At 36.8% G+C, this 24,497-nt stretch overlaps 1 long non-coding RNA gene across 1 annotated transcript; it reads right to left on the bottom strand.

Annotated features, from left to right (window-relative positions):
- Positions 1–134: 134 nt before the first annotated feature.
- On the bottom strand, positions 135–6,346 carry LOC139718577 (uncharacterized). The gene is made up of 5 exons (XR_011710040.1): positions 6,257–6,346; positions 4,865–4,970; positions 3,748–3,822; positions 2,261–2,304; positions 135–239 (listed from the first exon to the last, which is right to left on the bottom strand). It is a non-coding gene; the product is annotated as an uncharacterized lncRNA (long non-coding RNA).
- Positions 6,347–24,497: the final 18,151 nt, after the last annotated feature.

Genomic DNA, 24,497 nt, shown 5'->3' on the forward strand with positions numbered 1-24,497 from the left:
GCTGAAATTGGCTCTTGGTCAGATTTGTCCTGAATGTCGAATCCGATTCATTTCTCTCACAATCTGCTCTTTCCTCCACACACACATTTGTCATTCCTAGAACACCACGTTTGTTCTTTCTTTTCACATACCTTTTTTTCAGTCTCTTGGTTCGTTTCTTTCTCTGGTTGCTCTTGCATGATGAAAGTGAAACATCAACATGAAAATCTTCATCACCAAGGTCTTCGAGAAGCTCGTATCTATTGAAATGACAGGGAATGCCAATTTTGTCAAAGATGCGATGTGCAATATTATTGCTTCCACATGCTGCACATATCCAAATCAACCTTGCATCACACATTCTAGCCTCATGACAAATAGTTCCTGTACACATCACATGAAACTGCTTGCCACAATCCTCACAAAGTACTCTGCTATCATTTTCATTGATCACATTGCAACATGCATCACATTCACTGACCTCTAGATTTCTCATCAAGTCACAACTATGGAGGATATCTAGGATATCACCAATAATATCTTTGAATTCACTTGCTTCCATTGTCAAACCACAGGGCTTCAAATCTTTGAAAACATATGGTACCTATATAATCAAATAAAAGTATATCAATCGACTGTTCAAACAATAGTTACATTCCTTAAATCACTATACTTATATGAATCGCATCTACTCCACTAGTACTGTGATTGATAACAAAATTGTCGAATTGAACTGCTTTGAAAGTTGTAATAATGTATGTGAACAGCACTGTATTCCACTGCACAATGTGTACTTCCAGAAGGTGGACACCGATTCTTGTTTCTACCAATAGGTGGCGCTATTTGTGCGATGTATTTGTTGTTTAATTTGTTTCTACCAACAGGTGGCGCTCTTTTTCTGTTATGTGCTTCAACTCCTACTTATGGAAAAGCTATGCCAATTTCCTTTTATGATATCAGCCTACACGTATTTCAGCTATTATGACGTTATATTTGGAAAACCGCCTTTATCTTGAGATTATGCTCTTTCCAATAAAGGTTTAAAGTTAACCAATTATGCTTTTGTCTTTACTGCACAATAATTAGTCTCCCTTATGCTTTTCTCTTAGGATAGAGCTTTTTGCAACAAAAAAATCAATTTCACCAATTATTCTGTCTTCACTGACAATTATTTTAAGCCTGCAAATAAAAGAAACTGTAATGTTTCTCTCTTGAGATAATTTCTTTCGCAATAAAGGTATGTCTTTTACTAATTGTGCTTTTGTTTTCACAGCCCAATAATCATAAATAACCGTTGAAGGTGCAATATTATTGTTTCTCCCTTCGTTTACTATGTAACTAGAAAGCTTTTGTCTGAAGAGGCGCTCTTCAATTATTTTTTTTACCCTATTAACAATTATCTAACATTCAAGACTCAAGATATCGGATTATATTTATACTTAAAACTATGAGTATACTTCTCGCCTCATAAAATTGCTTCTCACACTTTTAACAATTCCTTCAAAATTTCAACACCTTATTATTACTCTTGTCAACTGTAGTTGAATTATTTGCTGGAACTTTCAATGCAGAATATATCAAATATGAAACAATCCTTGAAGGTGCAATATTGTCTACCCCAATAACATTTACAACGCAACTATAATGCTTTTGTCTTAAGATGGCACTCTTTAATAACCTTTCACTGTGTATTCTGGACTCTAAAACACCTTTTCTCAAATTAACTGTTTCTATTTTCAAATTCTCAGCAATCTTCTCACCTACTCTACAACAATTCTCTTTTCAGTATTTAACTATCCTTTTAAAGAATACACTCTTTCATTCAAACACTCCTTAAAACTCTGTTATTGTTTAATTTTTACTCTTTTTTTCATCAACTCTCACTCTTCCTCTCTTTAATTTTACTTTTTTTCTCTTTGACTCTTTCAAACTCTTTCTGTCTCTGATTCTGAAACTTTCTCTCCTTCTGATACTGTCTTATTCTCATGCACTCTGAAGTTTTCTGTTCTCAGCTTTCTTCAAGTTCAAGTTTAGGTATTTCACGTAAAGTTCAAGTTCAAGTGTTTCAGGTAAAGTTCAAGTTAAGGTATTTCAGGTAAAGTTCAGGTATTTCAGGTATATTTCAGATATTTCAGGGATGAGTCCGTGAATTCCAGGATGAATTTCCAGATGTAATCTCAGTGAATATTCAATGAATATTCAACGATGAAGGTGAAATGGTATGAGATGAAATGTAGGATGAAGATGATTCAACAAATGACAAACACAAACACAAACGTACTTCAACAAACACCAACAAAAACCTCCTTCCAGGGCAACCAGTACCTGCAGAAAGAAAAGAAAAGAAAAAAATCAAATATTACAACAATACCTGCACAGTGAACACTCATTAAAATTAACACTGGTGTAATAAAGTTCACTATAACAAGGTAATTTTTTGTGGTCCTAGATTGTAGTTTTCATTTGTGTTGTATTATTTTTGTAACCATGGTATAACAAGGTTTCATTATAACAGGCACATTTTTCTGGTCCTGAGGACCTCATGTTAAGGAGAGACCACTAATAATGTAAAGTACACATATTCTGAAAATACATACCTGAGAGGAATATGAGGTACAACACCCAAATTTTTCATACAAATCTTTGTGAAATTATTTAACTGCTCCTGCAATCTAAAACAATTCTTTTAAAAAAGGAAAACCATCCTTTAAACTTATAATCTTGCTTTACAACACATTTTTCACTGTGCACACATATACAGGGAAACCCTGTTGTTATAACACAGTCAGTGGGACCATAATATTTTCCTCATTCTAACCAGCATCTTGTTATAAATGTATGCATCTGCACTACCAATACTTTAACACAACCATACAATGCTAGTGCAATTTTGCACCATGGTGATGACTGATAAAATAGAAGCACAACTAGTGCACGCTCAGCACACTAGAACACCACTTGAATGAAGTCATTCTGTGCTTTACTCCACCTCTCATCAGTTCAAAACTGCCATATTACTCAGTTAAAAATACTGGTATCTGACAATAGTCTACAAAATCACAACTCCTGCCAAAACACCTGTGCCTACTGGCAACGCAAAATAACTTTCCCCACTAAAGAATATAATTGCCTCAGCACCATTAATTTTATTCAACACCAACAATTATTCACTTTCATTGCACAACGCCACTTACATAAGCCACCAATGTCTTTAGCACTATTTTGAATAAACCATGCGAAACCCAAGGCAGTCACACATTGTGCTGATGACTGAAGAAATAGAGCACAACAGCGGCACATACATGACTGTCTGCACCACTCAATTAATGTCACTGTTTGTTTTATTCTGTCTTTCATCAGCCCACTGCTAAACTGCAATACTATCCTTAGTGCATTACAAATATAGAAAAACCCCACTATATGGACCCAAACACAGCGACACACCCCTAACGAGATTTTACTGGCCCCATTTTCATTAGCACATAAAATGGCAAACAGACGCAAACAAATATAACGAGACACCAGTTTCAACATAACGAAGGGAAAATTGCAATCCCATCGACCTCGTTATGACATGGTATCCCTGTACTGGTGTCCTTGCAACACACTACTCAATTCCGCTCCTGTTGAAAAAAGAAAAAAGAAAAAAGAAAAAAAAAACACCATCTGCCTCTACAGCATTCAAAGCAAATGGCATTGTGCAATAAGCAATATTTAAAAGTCATCGTGCTACAGTGAATACTAGTAATTGGACACAACACACTTTACCACTTTGCTCTGGCCAAGGTCCTCCACAGATCCCAATGATGCTTTGTGCACCAGGAATTCTGGAATTCAGGAAACCTGAAGCGAAAAAGGTATCATTTTATCAAGCAACAAAATATGCAAGATTTTCTTTTTTTTAATAAAATATGCAAAAATTGTTGTTGTTTCTATAACATAAGAATAATCAATACATAACATTGCACCACCATATGTTTAGAATTGACACAAACTGTTACATCACCATCGACGTTTCATAACAGACTTATGGATTAGAAATTATGAGCCATTACACAAACGCAGAGTAGCAGCACAACATTGAGCCCAAAATTTGCTGACCCCTGTCTGTGACTTCTCCCTTGTACTGACCTTCAACTCTCCAAGGGTCATATACTATCTAAGTTTTGCCACAAATGGAACACCAATCAAAACTTAACAGCCGTAAAAAAAATGCATCAAAAAAAACATTGGCCCCTAAAATTTCATTTATCCACACATGTCACTCACAACGCACATAAAACCTTACTGCATGACATGCGTCATACCTAGAAGATATCTTCCATTCAAGCCTCTACAGCATCTTCACATTTGACCCTCTAAAAAGCACTTACAGATCCAATGATTAAGATTTTGTGAGTCTGACATCCTTTAAACTAAAGCAGGCCAACAACTTTTTTCATTCTCCATTTTGAGACCCTTAATATGAAATGATACCCTTCTGCTAAGTCTTCTATTTTCTTTTGAACAGTTTTGCACAATAGCCTGAAAAGGTTTATGCTCAACCCAATCTGTTGTCTGACACGACAAGGGAAAAATTCTAAACTCACCACCTCAACTTACCATACTCCATACTTGCCCACTTCAGTCTTCAGACTGTCCCATAATCTATATATTCCTCTTTTTATGTGCAAACAATTAATAGCACCAACAATTCAAAACTAGAAATCCATAAGCATAAACTCTAGGCCTAGATTTCTGTAACAACATGAGTGATAAACTGAAGTATGCCAATTTGGCCTAACATAGATTATATAACAGTAGAGCTTTGAGTCAAACACAATACCCATCTGTCTGGACAAGACTAGACACAGAGTTAAGAACTAATGTTACTTTCCAGCATTACCAACAAGGTAAAAGCGGAGGCAGTCTTTGCTGTATACACTTTATACTGTGGCGAAGGTGTTGCTGGCTAGCGCTGGTTCCAGTTACCACCACCAGTGATAGCAAAACTGAAAATAGAAGAGAAATAGACAACGCAGTCAGAAACTTTCATGAATATTACACCAGACAGTAGTCAAAAGATGTGCAGAACTTAACAGAGACCATAGAAGGCAACACTATTCATTCATAAAAAGAGGCCAAACTCTCACAATTTCACATGCAAACAAAGGTAGCACACCATGGAGCCCCACATGGAGCCCACCAATGGTGGTCATCTTAGTAACAATAGCGCAAACTTCTTAACACACGAATCTATGGAGTTAACTGTGATTTTCATTCTGATTCATGTTCATCATTGATAGGAAGCACGCACACGCACACAGCACAGAAACCAAATTGTGCTTTAATTAGACCTCAAATTATCAGCAAAACTGCTAACCCCGTCGCAGGGCGCTGTAACGTATTTGTCCGTATGGGGTTGCTGCTGCGGTTACAAAACTGCCAAAAGCATATCGGTAATCACTTGTCAATGCGTTAAAAATTTTTTTGAAGTAGAACCCTAACATGTTAGGCCTAACGCCACTTACTCTTCAATCTGTAAAATTAGTCCTTCAAAGTTTGTTTGAGCCGACAAAACCATCCATCTCTTTCTCTCTAACAGTTAACAGTTCACACTCTCAGTCTCAGTGAAGTTAGTTAGCTCAACACAAAAAGTCAAGCTTGTGTTGTGACGTGCAATTGTGGGACTGCATATTGGAAAATAAATGATTTTTCTTCAATTACATTTCATGAATAAACAGGAATGATACTTCTGTATGACAAAACAAGGTCCTAGGGACCAAAGTACATTTCTTCCCCTGCATGCCCCCTAAAAAAGCGTAAAATGAAAGAGAGACAGGAACCACCGTTACATAGCAATGTAAAATACGCCCTCTATTGGTCGTGGTGTTAGCTATTGGTAAATGGCATCCGCATTTCGCCCAGAAGCGAATCACGGGCCCTCTTAGTCAACGTCAACTCTAATTACGTAGGTTCAATCATGATATGGCTCACACCATGCCCATTCAGGTAACACGGTCTAACGTTAGAACCTACGCAACTTCTTGATGCTCTGACATTTTACTAGTAAACGCACGGATGTGCGCACTACAACAGCTTACAGTATAGAATAGGGCCTGAACTGTGGTGCATACGATGAGCTGAGGCCAGCGATACTACTGTACTACTGATAAGACTCTAACGTTTAACGCATAGATTTGTCACTAACAGCATAACGACAACACACATGAAATTTTGTTCTAAAAACCCAAACATCTGCGTTTGGGCATTCCTGCGTTTACAGACTAATACCTACCTGGTACTCGAACACAAACAGATCGAACTGTCAGTCTCAAACAAAGGTCTTGTCTTAAAAAGTAGTCGTATTTGTGAGCCTGTCGCTGCACTGTCACGCAATAGCTGACGTAATGCAAAATGTTCACATGTATCAACATAGACGTTAGACCCACTGCGGGTACCGTGCAGAGTCGCATATCGCACCGCGACCGAAAGAGCATGGAAGCGCACGCGTGCGCTTCTATACTCTTTGGCACGTACACACACTTTAAGCACACATGCACTGTAGAAAGAGCACCGCGCGACGCGATGACGCGATACTACCATGGAAAGCCCGGGAGTTCAGGGGGGTGTTTCATAAAAGCTGCTCGTAAAGTTACCATCGACTCACGAGTGACTGGTGATCAATCAGTTCTTGTGCTGAATTATTAGGTGATCCGAGTATCCTTCGGATCACCTTCTGTATCTGTACGGATTCTTTCTTCTTCTTTCTTTCTTTATTTCTCCGCAAAAGTTGTGCAGAGGTTAGCTCAGAAAGTCCGCTGCCTATCAATTTCAAAATTATACCATGTATGCATCATGTCCCAAAGACGACAAATCTAATGTATCATTGTGATCAGTGGACCGTGACGTCACTATGACGTCATTATATGAAAACACATTCTCAATCATATCTCATTAATGGAATGAAATTTTTCAATGAAATTTACGTCACATATATTTCAAATTATGCGCATTCTACTCATGTTCTCAAAATTCATATTTTCTCTTAAAACGTGCGCGTACGCGCGCGTTGAAATATTTGTATGCTCCAATCGAGCTCAAAATTTTTTTGCACACGTTTCAGACCATTTGGAGCATTTTTTGAAAAATTGAAAAAATCGGACGGACGCGTACGCGCGCGCGCATATACGCACGCACAGCTCATGTGCAATTGAAATTTCCAGTTTTTTCACTTTGATCGGATGTCTGAAATGTTAAGGAATATTTATACCAAGTTTCAAGTCAATCCGACTCAATATGACGTCATACGGGCCCGTCAAAGTTGAAATTCCGCGCGCGCGTCAATGGCGATATACAGTGCAACTATGCCAAAAAACTGCCAATTTTAAATCCGATTTTACTCGTCAGGATGGACGGTGACCCCCCATTTTCTGTACATATTTTGAAAGCTGATGAGTTGTACATGTCATTTCATGGGGTGGCAATGCTGACAAAATGATTAAAAGATATCAAATTTCTTAATAAAGTAAAAAAAGTAAATTTTCAAAATGACGTCATCAAATTTTAAGTTCATTCGAGCATATCTCACTAGTCCTTTGTCAATTTTCACCCAGATTTCAGTATGATGTAGCTTATTTCATGTTCTTTCAAACATAAAATTACAATATTTTGATTGGATAACGGTATCACCTCGTAAAAATGGATTGAAAGTAATCTTGTCAAATTTGACCAGTTTACGTGTTATCTCTATGGGAGTGCAGTTTTTCTGGAAATGAAAATTGACATGACTATCTTTATCGAGCACTAGCTCACTTAAGCTTCGGTAAATTTCTCCCAGATTTTAATATGTTGTAGCTGAGACTTTACGCTACCGTAAGTGTGCCCTTTGTTTTTTCATACGATGTCAGAATCACGTCAAAAAATTGGGTTGAAATTCAGGCTTATCTTCGATGTATTGAGATATTTCTTTCTTTCTGCAACTTTCTTTGCAATAACTCAAGAAAAACGGCCTCTATCACTTCTATATTTTGCACATGTTTAGTTCATGTCACGTGAATTATTTCATAAAAAAACAATTACTTGATCGGACACCATCTTGGGTATGTAAATTAGGGTCAAAGGTCATAAGTGTTTCACCCTGTATCTTAGTGAATACATGTCCTATCTTTCCCATATTTTGCATACGCAAAGACCATGTTACAAGAATCATTTCACAAAATAACCACTTTTTACTCAGATGCCATCTTGTCTGTACAAATTGAGGTCAAAGGTCATATGTACTTCTTTTTGTATCTTCGTTATGACGTGTTATCTCTATGGGAGGGAATTTTCTTTAATGTGAAAATTGACATGATTGTCTTTATCGAGCACTAGCTCACTTACCCTTCGGTGAATTTCTCCCAGATTTTAATATGTTGTAGCTGAGACTTTGCGCTATCGTTTAGTTTCCTTTGTTTTTTCATACGATGTCGGGATGACGATAAAAAATTGGTTGAAATTAAAGCTTATCTTCTATGTATTGAGATATTTCTTTCTTTCTGCAACTTTCTTTGCAATAACTCAAGAAAAACACGCCCTATCACCCCCATATTTTGCACATGTTTAGTTCATGTCTCGTACATTATTTCATAAAATAACAACTACTAGATCGGACATCTTGGGAATGTAAATTAGGGTCAAAGGTCATAAATGTTTCATCTTGTATCTTAGTGAATACCTGTCCTATCTTTCCCATATTTTTCACACGTATAGACGATGTCGCGAGAATCATTTCACAAAATAACCACTATTTCATCAGATGCAATCTTGGGAGTGCAAAGGTGGGTCAAAGGTCATATGTATTCATTGCTGTATCTTCGTTATTCAGTGTATACAGAATTTGGTACCAAAGATGGCAGATATGACTCCCTTTTCTAAATGAGAATGCAAACATCACACGGCCAATGTCTCTAAACAGAGATGGAACTTGTATGGTCATGCCTATTGCGATCAGGACTCGAATCATTGATAAAAAAAATCGGATCACCTTAATTTGTCAGTGATGACAAATTACAATCTCTAGTTGAAATTCTGTGGCCCGTTGCATAAAACTTACCATTGAATTTCAATGGTAACTACCGTCAAAATTAGGCGTCACAGCCAATCAGCGTCAAGGATTATAAAATTTACCGCTAATTTGAAGACTTACCGCTAGAAAGGAGCGGTAAGTCCAGCGGTAAGGGTTTTATGCAACAGGGCCCTGATAAGCATAGAAATCCAGAACTGATCACCAGTGGCTCGTAAATTGTTTGTAACTTTACGAACAGCTCTATGAAACAAGTTACGCACAACTTTTTCTTCACATATCCTCAAAGCTACGGCCATGAATGGTACATTTTCTCCTTTCATAGCCGTTGACCGAAAGATCGGTCTGCATATTTCTTTCTTTCTGCAAATTTCTTTGCAGTAACGTATGAAAAACAGCCCCTATCAGCCCAACACGTTGCACATGTTTAGTTCATGTCACGTACATTATTTCACAAAATAACAACTACCGGTACTTGATCGGACACCATCTTGGGTATGTAAATTAGGGACAAAGGTCACAAATTTTTCATCCTGTATCTTGATGAATACATGTCCTATCTCTCCCATATTTCGCACACGCAAAGACCATTACAAGAATCATTCCACAAAATAACTGCTTTTTGCTCAGATGCCATCTTATCTGTGCAAAGTGGTGTCAAACGTACGCCATACGTACCGGGTACTTTTTTCTGAATCTTCATGACGTGTTATCTCTATGGGAAGGAATTTTTCCAGATGTGAAAACACACATGATTGTTTTTATCGAGCACTAGCTCACTTACCCTTAGGTGAGAACCCAAACATCACAGGGCCAATGCCTCTAAACACAGATGAAACCTGTATGGTCATGCATATTGCAATCAGGATTCGAATCATTGATTAAAAAAAAATCGGATCACCTTAATTTGTCAGTGATGACAAATTACAATCTCTAGTTAGGTGATCCGAGTATCCTTCGGATCACCTTCTGTATCTGTACGGATTCTTTCTTCTTCTTTGTTTCTTTATTTCTCCGCAAAAGTTGTGCAGAGGTTAGCTCAGAAAGTCCGCTGCCTATCAATTTCAAAATCATACCATGTATGCATCATGTCCCAAAGACGACAAATCTAATGTATCAATGTGATCAGTTGACCGTGACGTCACTATGACGTCATTATATGAAAACACATTCTCAATCATATCTCATTAATGGAATAAAAATTTTCAATGAAATTTACGTCACATATATTTGAAGTTATGCGCATTTTACTCATGTTCTCAAAATTCATATTTTCTCTTAAAACGTGCGCGTACGCGCGCGTTAAAATATTTGTATGCTCCAATCGAGCTCAAATTTTTTTTGCACACGTTTCAGACCATTTGGAGCATTTTTTGAAAAATTGAAAAAATCGGACGGACGCGTACGCGCGCGCGCATATACGCACGCACAGCTCATATGCAATTGAAATTTCCCGTTTTTTTCACTTTGATCGGATATCTGAAATGTCAAGGAATATTTCTACCAAGTTTCAACTCAATCCAACTCAATATGACGTCATACGGGCCCGTCAAAGTTGAAATTCCGCGCGCACGTCAATGGCGATGTACAGTGCAACTATGCCAAAAAACCACCAATTTTAAATCCGATTTTACTCGTCAGGATGGACGGTGACCCCCCATTTTCTTTACATATTTTGAAAGCTGATGAGTTGTACGTGTCATTTCATAGGGTGGCAATGTTGACAAAATGATTAAAAGATATCAAATTTCTTAATAAAGTAAAAAAAGTAAATTTTCAAAATGACGTCATCAAATTTCAAGTTTATTCGAGCGTATCTCACTAGTCCTTTGTCAATTTTCACCCATATTTCAGTATGTTGTAGCTTATTTAATGTTCTTTCAAACATAAAATTACAAAATTTTGACTGGATAACGGTATCACCTCGTAAAAATGGGTTGAAAGTAATCTTGTCAAATTTGACCAGTTTACGTGTTATCTCTATGGGAGTGCAGTTTTTTTGGAAATGAAAATTGACATGACTATCTTTATCGAGCACTAGCTCACTTACCCTTCGGTAAATTTCTCCCAGATTTAAATATGTTGTAGCTGAGACTTTACGCTACCGTAAGTGTGCCCTTCGTTTTTTCATACGTTGTCGGGATCACGTCAACAATTTTGGTTGAAATTCAGGCTTATCTTCTATGTATTGAGATATTTCTTTCTTTCTGCAACTTTCTTTGCAATAACTCAAGAAAAACGGCCTTTATCACTTCCATATTTTGCACATGTTTAGTTCATGTCACGTAAATTATTTCATAAAATAACGACTACTTGATCGGACACCATTTTGGGTATGTAAATGAGGGTCAAAGGTCATAAGTGTTTCATCCTGTATCTTAGTGAATGCATGTCCTATCTTTGCCATATTTTGCACACGCAAAGACCATGTTACAAGGATCATTTCACAAAATAACTACTTTTTACTCAGATGCCATCTTGTCTGTGCAAATTTTGGTCAAAGGTCATATGTACTTCTTTTTGTGTCTTGGTTATGACGTGTTATCTCTATGGGAGGGATTTTTTTTAATGTGAAAATTGACATGGTTGTCTTTATCCAGCACTAGCTCACTTACCCTTCGGTGAATTTCTCCCAGATTTTAATATGTTGTAGCTGAGACTTTGCGTTATCGTCAAGTTGCCCTTCGTTTTTTCATACGATGTCGGAATCACGATAAAAAAACTTGGTTGAAATTAAAGCTTATCTTCTATGTATTGAGATATTTCTTTTTTCTGCAACTTTCTTTGCAATAACTCAAGAAAAACACGCCCTATCACCCCCATATTTTGCACATGTTTAGTTCATGTCACGTACATTATTTCATAAAATAACAACTACTAGATCGGACAACATCTTGGGTATGCAAATTAGGGTCAAAGGTCATTTATGTTTCATCCTGTATCTTGGTGAATACATGTCCTATCTTTCTCATATTTTGCACACGTAAAGACCATGTTACAAGGATCACTTCATAAAATAATCACTTTTTGCTCAGATGCCATCTTGTCTGTGCAAAGTGGGGTCAAAGGTCATATGTACTTGTTTCTGTATCTTCGTTATGACGTGTTATCTCTATGGGAGAGAATTTTTCTAGATGTGAAAATTGACATGATTGTCTTTATCGAACACTAGCTCACTTACCCTTCAGTGAATTTCCCCCAGATTTGAATATGTTGTAGCTGAGACTTTGGGCTATCGATAATGTTCGCTCTGTTTTTTCATACGACGTCGTCATCACGTCAAAAAACTTGGTTGAAATTAATGCTTATCTTCGATGTATTGAGATATTTCTTTCTTTCTGCAACTTTCTTTGCAATAACTCAAGAAAAACAGCCCCAGGTGTCAAAGGTCACATGTACTTCTTTGTGTGTCTTCGTTATGACGTGTTATCTCATGGGAGGGAATATTTCTAGATGTGAAAATTGACATGATTGTCTTTATCGAGCACTAGCTCACTTATGCTTCCGTGAATTTCTCCCAGATTTTAATATGTTATAGCTGAGACTTTGGGCTATCGTAATGTGCCCTTTGTTTTTTTATGCGATGTCAGGATCACGTCAAAATACTTGGTTGAAATTAAAGCTTATCTTAGACGTTTTGAGATATTTCTTTTTTTCTGCAACTTTCTTTGCAATAACTCAAGAAAAACAGCTCCTATCATCCCCATATTTTGCACATATTTAGTTCATGTCACGTACATTATTTCATAAAATAACAACTACTTGATCAGACACCATCTTGGGCATGTAAATTGGGTCAAAGGTCATCAATGTTTCATCCTGTGTCTTGGTGAATACTAGACAGAAAGATCCGTCTGTCCGGAGGACTCTTTTATGTTTTGCCATTAACGCTGTCGGAGGGGATCCGTGAAGCCAGACGCAGTCTCCGCGGAACATTCCCCGACGGACAGATACAGACCGATCTTTCGGTCAAGGTGAATACATGTCCTACCTCTTCCATATTTTGCACACGCAAAGACCATGTTACAGGGATCACTTCACAAAATAATCACTTTTTGCTTAGATGCCATCTTGTCTGTGCGAAGTGGGGTCAAAGGTCATATGTACTTCTTTGTGTATCTTCGTTGTGCCGTGTTATTTCTGTGGGAGGGAATTTTTCTAGATGTGAAAATTGACATGATTGTCTTAAATATCGAGCACTAGCTCACTTACCATTCGGAGATTTTCTCCTTGATTTTAATATGTTGTAATCGTATGTGTTCCCTTTGGTTTGTCATACGATGTCGGGATCACGTTAAAAAATTTGGCTGAAATTAAAGCTTATCTTCGATGTTTTGAGTTATTTCTTTCTTTCTGCAACTTTCTTTGCAATGACTCAAAACACCCTCATATTTTGCACATGTTTAATTCATGTCACGTACATCATTTCATAAAATAACAGCTATTTGATCGGACATCATCTTGGATATGCAAATTAGGGTCAAAGGTCATAAATGTTTCATCCTGTATCTTGGTGAATACCGGTCCTATCTTTCCCATATTTTGCACACGTATAGACGATGTCGCAAGAATCATTTCACAAAACAACCACTTTTTGCTCAGATGCCATCTAGGGAGTATGAAGGTGGGTCAAAGGTCATATGTGCTTGTTGCTGTATCTTCGTTATAGTGTATGCAGAATTTGGCACCAAAGATGACAGATATGACTCCATTTTTCTAAATGAGAATCCAAACATCACACGGCCAATGTCTCTAAACACAGATGAAGTCTGTATGGTCATGCCTATTACGATCAAGACTCGAATCACTGATTTGTATTTTTTAAAAAAAAAAATGTTTTAATACTGTAGAAGAATTTTGCTCCACAAGCTAAGGTTCTGGACAATTGTGATTACCAAAGCAACATCTTTTGTGACAAACACACATACACACAGACACAGACACACACACAGACACACACACACACAGACACACACGTTTGAAAAAACCCCAAAAGCAACATGCCTTGCATATCTACGCCTCTGAATAGCTTAGGAAGAAAGTAGATTCTTATCATATTTTGATTGTTGTGATATGTTTCTTTATTGCATTCTTAAAAGATTCACCAAGGGTCAGCTACTCTGGTTACTCTCATGGTCATGGTCATGGTTAATTCCATCTGCGTACACATAGGTGAACAACAGAAATATTCATATTCCATAAATAATGTTGCTTTCGTGTTACACAGTTTCTGTTGTGTGCATATTCTTTTAACACTTGCCTGTTAAACAATGTATAGCTCATACAACTGTACTTTGCTATTGCATATACAGTGTATTCCTTTTTATCCACCCACATACCTGTAGTTAGCACAATCACCATTGTATGCTTAATGCATGCTCTTATGAATGATATTGAACCGGCTACTCTTATCATCTGAAAATTATCTTACTATTCCTATTTGATACACCAGATATTTGTTGTCACATGAAAAAAGCATAGTTTACTTTGTAACCACACATTCAACCTCTTATGTGCATACGTGTGTAAGCTTTTTTGCTCTTACTCTTGATGAATGCATGCTCTGACTCATTAAAATGATTGTGCAATAAAGTTTTATTCGAGACCTAATTTCAGGCTTTCTAACATTTTTTTTTTGGTAAGATAATGAGAAACCTTTTATGAAATATGAAAGAACATGTAAATCCATGAAAAATTCAAGTTTCAGTCATTCCAAACCTGATTTTCTTCAATTAAACTTTGAATTCCTCTTCAAATGGTATGCTACATACTACTTCATAAGTTACTAGGTATCCTGCGAAAAGTTAAAAGCACGATCCTCATCTCCACCAATACTGTGCCATCCCTTTACACTGTCACATACAATGGTTGGGGATTAACAGCCAATGCACTTTTTGTATGTATTGCTGTATCTCTACGTCAAAGTGGCACATGTACAGGTATATTTTACTCCGCTGTTATATCACTACCTGCCTTGCATGCAATGAACAAAATGAACTAATCAAGTATTTGATCTCAAGACTTAAAATATTGGTTACAGCTCGTTATTGTGTAGGTTCGTTATTTCGAAGGCTCTTTAGTCAAAAGATTTGGTATTTCGAAGGTTCATTGTTCCGAATTTCATTTCGGATTAATGAATCTTTGGAATAACAAACCTTAGGAATAACGCCACAAATGTTCGGATAATGAACCCTTTTTCATTTTCGGATTAACGAACCTTTCGGTGCAGGAAATTTGTGTGTTTCGGATTAACGACCCTTCAGAATAGCGAACCTTGGGAATAATTTTAACAAACAAGCACCCAAAATATCAACACTAAATACATAATTTATGCACTGTGTCTGTTCTCAAATCATGAAACTAATCCAATTTTTATTGAAATAAGGCTGCAAGTACACAATTACACTGTACGGTAGCTGCAACTTTTGCATACATGTGCCGGTATTAATAATTTTACCACATTCTGAAGTGCATGTCAGCTTCAAACTGATTCATAGTTTGTGTGTTACAGTTCCGTTGACATAACACCTTCAGTCTTGCTCCAAGGGAAATATCTATCCATAATTTTCACCACTGTATGAATAAGCGTAGAACTCTGAAATCTGAACTAAACTGACACAATACAGCTGCATCAACTACAACAGAGCTTTAAATTGATTTCTGCAATTATTCTCAACTTTCATCAACTCATTCATTATTTATGGCTGCATCACAGGAAGTCTCATTTTTTCCATTTCCATGTCTACAAAACATGCAATGTTCATGCCCTAATTTCTGTGCCATGTGACTTAACTTTCTTTCATGTCAGTTGCAAACTTGGTCAATTTGCTTCAACCCAACTTTGACATTTATGTTTACATGTGCAATTTCCAGCAATTATGGGTTTATACATGAGTCTTTATACCCTGTATGTAACATGAAATTGTACTTTAAATTGCAATTGCATGGCCAAATAAATAAATGAATAAATAAATAAGTAAATGAATGAAACAAATAAATATAACAAAAATAGTAACAATAACAATAATAATACCTGTGCAATTACAGTCTAAGCACATTCACTGACAGACATTTTTAGAATGGCATGTTTTGCTCACACAACATTCCATTGTTGCATACCTCATAATTCGCATCTGTGCAATTCTACATGTAACATTTACATACCAATATCAAACAAAAGACCCTTGATTTATCACTTCCATTTGCATATTTGGGGGATTTCCTTCTGTGACATGAACTTTCAACTGACACACATCCATCATACTCATCTGTTGAGAATGAGAAGGGCATTAAGTTGTCTTGAACATTATGGATTCAGTGGCACCTTAAAGCCCTTATCATTCTCAACTGACAATATGTGGCAGATTCCTGTAAAAAAAGGCTGAAAAAAAAAAATCAGCTTTCCCAGACAACAACACTCGATGTTTTCCAATGAGGTATACAATTTTGCCCAATTAACATTAACCTCTGTTGTATCTTTCAATATAAAGTGAAAAACACAGCAAATAGTAACAAGAAAATTATGACACCCTTCCAGTTTTGCTCAGCCAAGAAGCCTCAATTTCATGATGTATCCCTATTTCCATAAAGATTGCTTCAAAACTGTAAGAATTCTCTACGCAACATTTGCAACAGACAGTCCAACTGGTCACACACTGATTTCTACTGTATAATACCCTGTTAATACACTTCATGTGATCTTCTCATTACCAAAATAACTGTACGTGAAAATACTAGCTTAAATACGGATGTAGAGCTAGGCAAATTTGACTTTGACAAAAATGGTGACCATTATGAAAATGGCTATATATCTTTATTAGCAAGTTTTTGATATTAGAGATTAAATACATTGTTGGGTGCAAATGTTTTCCTGTGGTATTTTCAGTCAAACATCAGTAATTTTACTGTGTGCATAACATCTCAGATTTGACCTGTGACAAAAATAGCTACCTTTCAAGATGCTTGCCAGCACCCTTTTTTTTTTGTGGGTTTGAAACTCAGGCCAATTCCCCCTGCACTAAAAAAAAAAAAAAAAAAAAAATCAAAACAAAACAAAACAAAACAAAACAAACAACAAAACACAACAACAACAACAACAACAACAAATAAGGAGCTGCACACTGCAAAGTCACATTCTGGCATTGTCAACTTTAACACTCTGCATCTATTCTTTTCTTTCAGCGACACTCCAACAAACTACAAATTGCTCCATTGAGCTGCATCTACTCCTCAATAGTATGTAAGTCTGCATAGCATAGAAGGCGCTGAATACGGTTGTGATTTGTTCATAGGTAGTCCAGGTACCCACGCAATCTTTCTGCCTTGTTACAAAAACAAGACGCTAAGCCACAGCCACTAAAAACATGAAACATTGGCATGGCAACACATCAGCCAAGTTTTGGTGATCCCATAAAGAAGCTATGAACCTGAAGTTCTTCCCAGCTCCAAAGGCAATCCACTGTTCATGGATATTCTGGTGATGGCTGCTGCTAGGACAAGCTCAAAGGGTGCAACACTTGTATGAACAGTGCATATTGGCACGTTGCTAATCTGCGAATGTACGGCATCCTATAGGTGCACAAGTATATGATGTACCAGTGTCTGCCTCCTCACACGTGCACGGTGCTATCATCTGACATGTCCGGACAATCGCAGCAAAGAATGCCACTACCTTGTGTGGTGATGAGATCTTTGTTGGTGCTAATGTCTCTTCCATTAGAGACCAAGAAGTACAGCAGAGTCGTCTGGTTTTAATTATGTTATGCAAAAAATGTTGCCATTTTAGTAACCACAGTTGATAGCTCAAATTGTCTCCTGCTCAGTTTGCTCTCATGCTGCAAGAATCTGTCTGCAACCTATCTGCTTCTTCTTCTTCTTCTTCTCGAGTCACCACACAAGTCCTGCCCAGCGCAGAGTGCAGGATCCGGCTTTGGTGTTGAAAGTCTCCAGATCATTGACAGTGCATGGCTCTGGTAGGAGGGGGCAGACCAAAAGATGTTGCATTGTCTGATCCTGCCCACAGTTGCAAGCAGTTTCTCCATCCCTATTGTAGTCCCATTTCTGCATGAGGACTTTGCATCGTCCTGTTCTTGTCCGTAGGCGATTCAGGCATGACCAGGTGGGCCATGCCTCACTTGAACCCGGAGGGAGTGATTCACTTGGTCCATAGGAGAGCTTATTCGTCACAGACTGGAGGTGGTTGGACCATAGGGTAATCCTTCGACCGTGGGCGGTGCCATCAAGGGATTCGGTTGAATGGAGAAAACTGCGTCTGGATTTGAGTCTCTTTTTAGCAAGTTCGCGATTGTAGAGTGGGTGGCGAGGGTTAACTTCTTGCTTGGTTTTCTCCATCTGTGCTGAGACCTCTCGCCTGATGTGTGGTGGGGCAATACCACACAGTTAATAAAGGTCATCTACTCTTGTTGGTCGCAGACATCCAGAGATAGCTCTGCAAACTGCATTCAGGACTGGGTTGATCCTATCTGCTGCAATGTGTGTTTAGATCTGACACAATGTGATATGAGTCAGGATATCCTCAAAACGCATCGTCAACCAAAAATCACTATGGAATAATCCCTGGAATATAACTTCTAGGGCTGCTCCATTGGACCCCCTTTGCCATAGTGTAGAGTGCTTGATTACATGTAAGGACTGGAATCTGACCGGGGTTCAGGACATCAACTACAGTCTTCATGATGTCCATTACTTGGCGCATCATGGCTTTAAAAATTGACTTGTCACAATATTGACTCAATTATTTGCCACTTTAACTAAAACATGGACAATGAAATTCCTGATTTATACACACACACACACACACACACACACACTCACACATACAAATAGTTCCAATCCTTAAATTGATTTGACAATGTCAAAGAATTTCAAATAAACAATGGCAATCATTATGACAATGGCAGCCTTTTTTGACACTAACCAATGCTCAGCTGAATATAAAAACAGTAGAAACTGCTGATCTGTGATTTATAATACAAAAGAGAAACATTTCTTCCCTTCAACTTTAAACCTTTATAAACAATATCAAAAAACATCAATTAACAATGGCAGCTTTCTTGAAGAAAGCAAGCAGCTACAAAAATGGCACCACTTTTGTCACAGGTCATATCTGATATGTAGGCAATAAATATCTATTAAAACATATAACTAAAACATCAATACTGCTGGAATTGATTACACTTACAATGAAACAAAATATTGAATAAGCAATGAGAGCTACTTTCAACATGGCCATCATTTTCTTTCAAGTCACATTGACAATATGTTATATGGACACTAACTTTCCTAATGCACAATTTATAACACAAAAGATTTTTCCATCATTTGATTCAATTCAAATGACAATATTCAACAATTCTAAATATGACAAAGCAACCTCTTCAAATATATTTTTCCCCAGAAAAATGCAGCATCTAGAATTACCACTGAAACATATTCTACACACAAATTCCATTCTTGTTTCATGAAAACCCTCAAATGGTTTAAAATTTTACTTTATCTGCACTTGGTGAATGTAAGGTATTATGGGTCAATTTTTGTTTTTCGCATGATGCATCAGAAATAACTGAGTGTCTTGCAGAAATTTGTGTCATGCCATTGCAATTAATCCTCTGGAAAAATTCGAGGTAGCTACATGTAGTGCTTACTTGCTACTCCCACACAGAGAAGCAGTGTAAGTTTTGAAACTCTCTTTAAAAAACATGTTTTTGTTTTTTGTTTTGTTTTTTACTATCCAACATAAATCAAATGGACTTCTTTTTTTTAGTTTCATATCTCAGAAGTATTTAAAAGTATGAAGTGATTACACGCATTATATTTAGTAAAATGTGCTAGACTTTATGGCATAAATTTATGAAGATGGTAAAATTGAAATCATGGACAATTTGAATAGAGCCTTAAATATTGCATGGCCTATTTCATTACAAAATCAGTCACTTTGTAATGTTTCAAAATGTTGAATGAAATGAACATTTTTTAAAGAAATGGTCATTACGTTGACAAATGACTAATTTCCTAACAAAATAGGCCACACCACGCCTAGTGCTCCATACAAATTGTCCATGGTCTCAACTATGTTTTCAATTGTACCATGGACATGAATGCAGGTCTTTAGGGCAAGTTGAGCCATAGCTCAATTTGCCACATAGACCCTGTTTACGATGCGAGGCTTGGCCGCAGTTCAACGATAGCCCAGCCAACCTCCATTTCAGTGTAAACGTGCAAAAGGCCAAATGCAAGGCCAAAGTTGGCCTTGCATTTGGCCTCGCTCTGGAGGTGGCTAAGCCGCGGCTGAGCCTGGCCTTTTTCTCTGTGTAAACGCAAATGGGGCCAAATGCGCTGCCAATTTTATTCTGGTTTCCAAACCCCGTACTTGTACTATTTCACTATTCAGGATATTAACCCCCTCAACATAGAAAACTAGCATAGTTTAATGTGATCTTGTCCTGCAAAGGATCTTTCCCTTCAGAAAAGGCCTTTGCCCGAACGGTGATTTCGTTGCCATGAAATTCAGTTGGCAAAGGGTCTGAAAACCAGACAACACCGAATTGTGTTTGTTTACAAGTAGAGCGCCACTATGACAAAATATTAAAAGGTTTGAAATAAAAGCGCGGCCGAGCCCAGTAGTGTAAAGGAACAAAATTGCGGGGCTTGGCCTCGCAATTGAGGTTATGCTCAACCACGGCTTGGCCGCAGCATGGTGCAGCCCCACACTGTAAACAGGGTCATAGAGTCTTCCTCAACTAACCCCACACCTAGAGCATTACTGAAGGTTTACATATATGTGCATACACAAAATATATGCATCAATTACAGACCAAGTCTCTCATTATGGTGAGACTCATGCATTTAGGGTCTGTCTCACGATTTCACACATAGTACCCATTTTTCTCAGACATCAAGTGAAATTGCAACTTGAACCAAAAATGAGGAGTGTAGCTAAAAGGATTGAAGTGATGCTTGCAATTGAAGGTGTATTTCCCTTCATCATGCCAAATTAGCAAACAATAGTCACTTAATTATGCACCAGATCCTTTATTAACAGCTACAAATTTAAAAAAGGCTCCTTACTGTGGGAGGGGGAATACCCTTCTCGTTTGCGCGAGCGCAAAGACGCTAAGTCATGAAAATCTTGTTGTTAATTTTTTTTAAACTTTGCATCTTTGCAATTATTCAAAGGATAAAACAGAAAAAAAGACCCACACTTGCTTCTCACAATCATCATCTAATATCTAAGTCATAGCTTTGATCCATAATGGAAAAATGTAAAAATACTGCACATTTGCATTTCACATACTTCTACTTTTATGGTCTACATTTTGGTTTTGCCCTTAATCAAAGACGTTTCTGTGTCAATCACGAAAACAATATGGTGGTGTAAATGATTATGCTATGGGTCATTAACACGTTACCACTTGAGTGTCTCCAGGGACGGTGGCTTAACATGCCACTATGGCTAACTTACCGTACCTTCCAATACTACACATGATCTGATTACCACCACATAAACATAAAATTAATAATTATTGAGGTATTTTATGTTGCGTAAATCATTCCACAATACTTCAATTACATTTATACCCTTTGCTTTTGCATTTATCATGCATACTGTTCACTGTGCTTAGAATTATTGTAGATGGAAGAGAGTGGAAGTCCTGAGAAACTATTACGTTGCTCATCTGTTATCATCTGATATGAAGTGCTTGCATGTCAACCAAGTTTGATCCAAGATTGACAGCTGTCCACACAGTTGAAATAGATGCGATCCACACCTGGTCCAATTGACTGGTTTTGAGCCTTTAACCAGTAGAGTTCTACTCCCTGTGCTACACCAACGCTGCAAAGCAAAGCTGGTGTGTTCTCTCTGCTGGGCAAGACCCTGCTTTAAAAGACATAAACAACATACTGTTACAAATGAAGTACACTGCTTATCTTTTAACATCGATAAAATGAAAGAACTGAAATATGTGTTGTTAGAATGGGAGAACATAAATATCATTATCACAAATGTTACGAAGAAAGTTACATTATGTTTTACATATTTTAGACAGATACAACCAATTTCTTGTAATCATAACTTGCGAACACAACTGTACTGAAACATTCACAACTTCACATAACATCACATCACCTTTTATGTTAACCTTTCTTTTCATGAATACATATACCTATTTCTCTTACAGGAGTACAGCATATACATTATAGTTCTCTGGATGTATATCATGTTTAGCTACAATGTAAATTGGACAGAACAAAACTACACTTGTACAGTCACATTTATAAGAATAAGGAATATGTGAATAACATTTCATAAATGTAATATGGAATTAACAAACTGTTTCAGATCACAGACTTTAGATGATAGAACATATATTACAAACATTTCAGGGGGAAAAAAAATAATTCTGAAGAAACACCTGTGTATGCATAATTCTACAGGTTATGCTAATACAGCTTAAAAACACACCTGGAGAGATTATTGTGAGAATTTAATTTGAACACTGAGTATGATTGAGCCTGATTTTGTCAAAAAGTTGTGTGAAAAGTTAAATGCATACAAATCTGACAAAAAGTAGGGGGAAAAAAAAGCAAAAAAGAAATAAAACTCACCGGTGGAAACACTTGGGTACAAGGCTGGACATGATTGCGGCACAAGCACAGACCAGTTCATCATTCACCAGGCAAATGTAAAGACATAAAGATGTTAGCCATAAACACCTAGATGAAATACACCTAATTGATGCTTTTTTCATTTTGGCCAGTGCTTTATTCTCACTACCATGGGTGCTAAAGAGAAACAATGACATCAATCAATGAAAGCAAATGTTTGAGAAACAGGGGTTTGAAAACTCAAAACATTTTTCATAAATTTGCATGAAATCAATCAAAACTTGTGCTATGTAGCTCATAATGTTTACGTAATAAATACAATTCTTGCACCATATACATGATCACTCATGGATTTCACTCTATCTTCTCTGGTGAAATATTCATTTCTATCAATTACAACATATGCCTATTGATCAGGTTTTGCACATATAAATGCAACTCCTACTTTTTCCATTTATTTCAAAGCACTTTCATCAGCATTTACAATTTGATTTTCCTCAGCTCTAAACGCTCATCAAATAGTAACACAAACTTATCATTATCAGCATTTAATTCTCTGAAAAAAAATATTTTTCAAAATGATTATTATGCCAAAATCTACCTTTCTGCACTGTCATTTTCTGGGCTATGTTTTATTTCTGTTGTGCCTGTTCTATTTTTATTCTTTGTCTATTCTATTTCAATTCCATTTTCTGTCTTTTGTTTTATTTCTGTTCCATACTGAACTTGTATCTTCCTTTTATAGTTACATTTCCAACAATGATATTTAGAGAAGAGCAACTACCAGCTCAGCTACTGCTTTGTGAAAAGGGTTGATAATTCTCACCTAGATTCAGCATTACCACTTCATAAATTTTTAATATCACCACTATTGCTGACATACATGTAACATTATAATTACAGTCCTTTAAATCATTTTTGCAATTACACAATTTATGTGTTTTTCCTTCTTCTTGACATGCAAGCCCACATTTCTTTCAACAAGCAATCAAAGATCATTGTTTCTGTTGCATGCTCTTGTCGTTGTCTATTTATTTTTTCTTTATAATGTCAATGTGTTATGTAGTACTTTTATTGTTGCCCAAGTTTTGTTTCCTGTGCACAATCAAGGTCGCTTCAGTGGATCTCTCCACCCTTTGCACACTTTGCTCATGGCACACTGTTTTCCTCACTTCAATCACTTCAGTATTCATTACAATTTAATATTATCATAAGGTTTCACTACTGTTGAACATTCTGTTCATTTCATTCATCATATTTCATCTATTCTCCATAACATCATAAAAATATGTATGATGAAAGATGAAAATATATTTCATTTGATTTCAGCATTGTGAAAAAAACCTTGAATAAACATCTAATGTTATTAGTAAAAACAAGTTCAGTGAAACAGTATTCAAATAGCTTCATGGTAACTGTAGTAAAGGCGAATAACTTCAATGGTGAGATCATTAATACCTATACTACATACATGACCGATAAATGTGCCACCTTCTGTTGTAGCATCAACTTCATGTTGTTGATATTCATAAGAACACATCAAATTATGCCAAGCAAATCACTTGAACCTTGTCTGAGAATTTCATTAAATTCACCAATAACTATGCTTTTTGTGCTTATTTGGTGCAATTCAACAACTAATTTCCATAATTTCTCACATTATTTTTGGGTCATATTTAGGAAGTCTATAATCACTGAATTGTCACTTTCTGTCTCATAATGTCGCTGTTTTCTGTAGTACTAGTAGTCATACTTTTGTTGAAGTCTTGTTTCATATTCACAAGCATAATCTTCCCAGTGGAACCCTCCATACTTCACATGTTTTACTCATTGCAATTTTTTTTTT

Source organism: Diadema antillarum, unplaced genomic scaffold (assembly GCF_040938485.1).
Source record: "Diadema antillarum isolate AM-2024a unplaced genomic scaffold, OU_Dant_1.0 scf00000097, whole genome shotgun sequence".
NCBI classification, from domain to species: Eukaryota; Metazoa; Echinodermata; class Echinoidea; order Diadematoida; family Diadematidae; genus Diadema; species Diadema antillarum.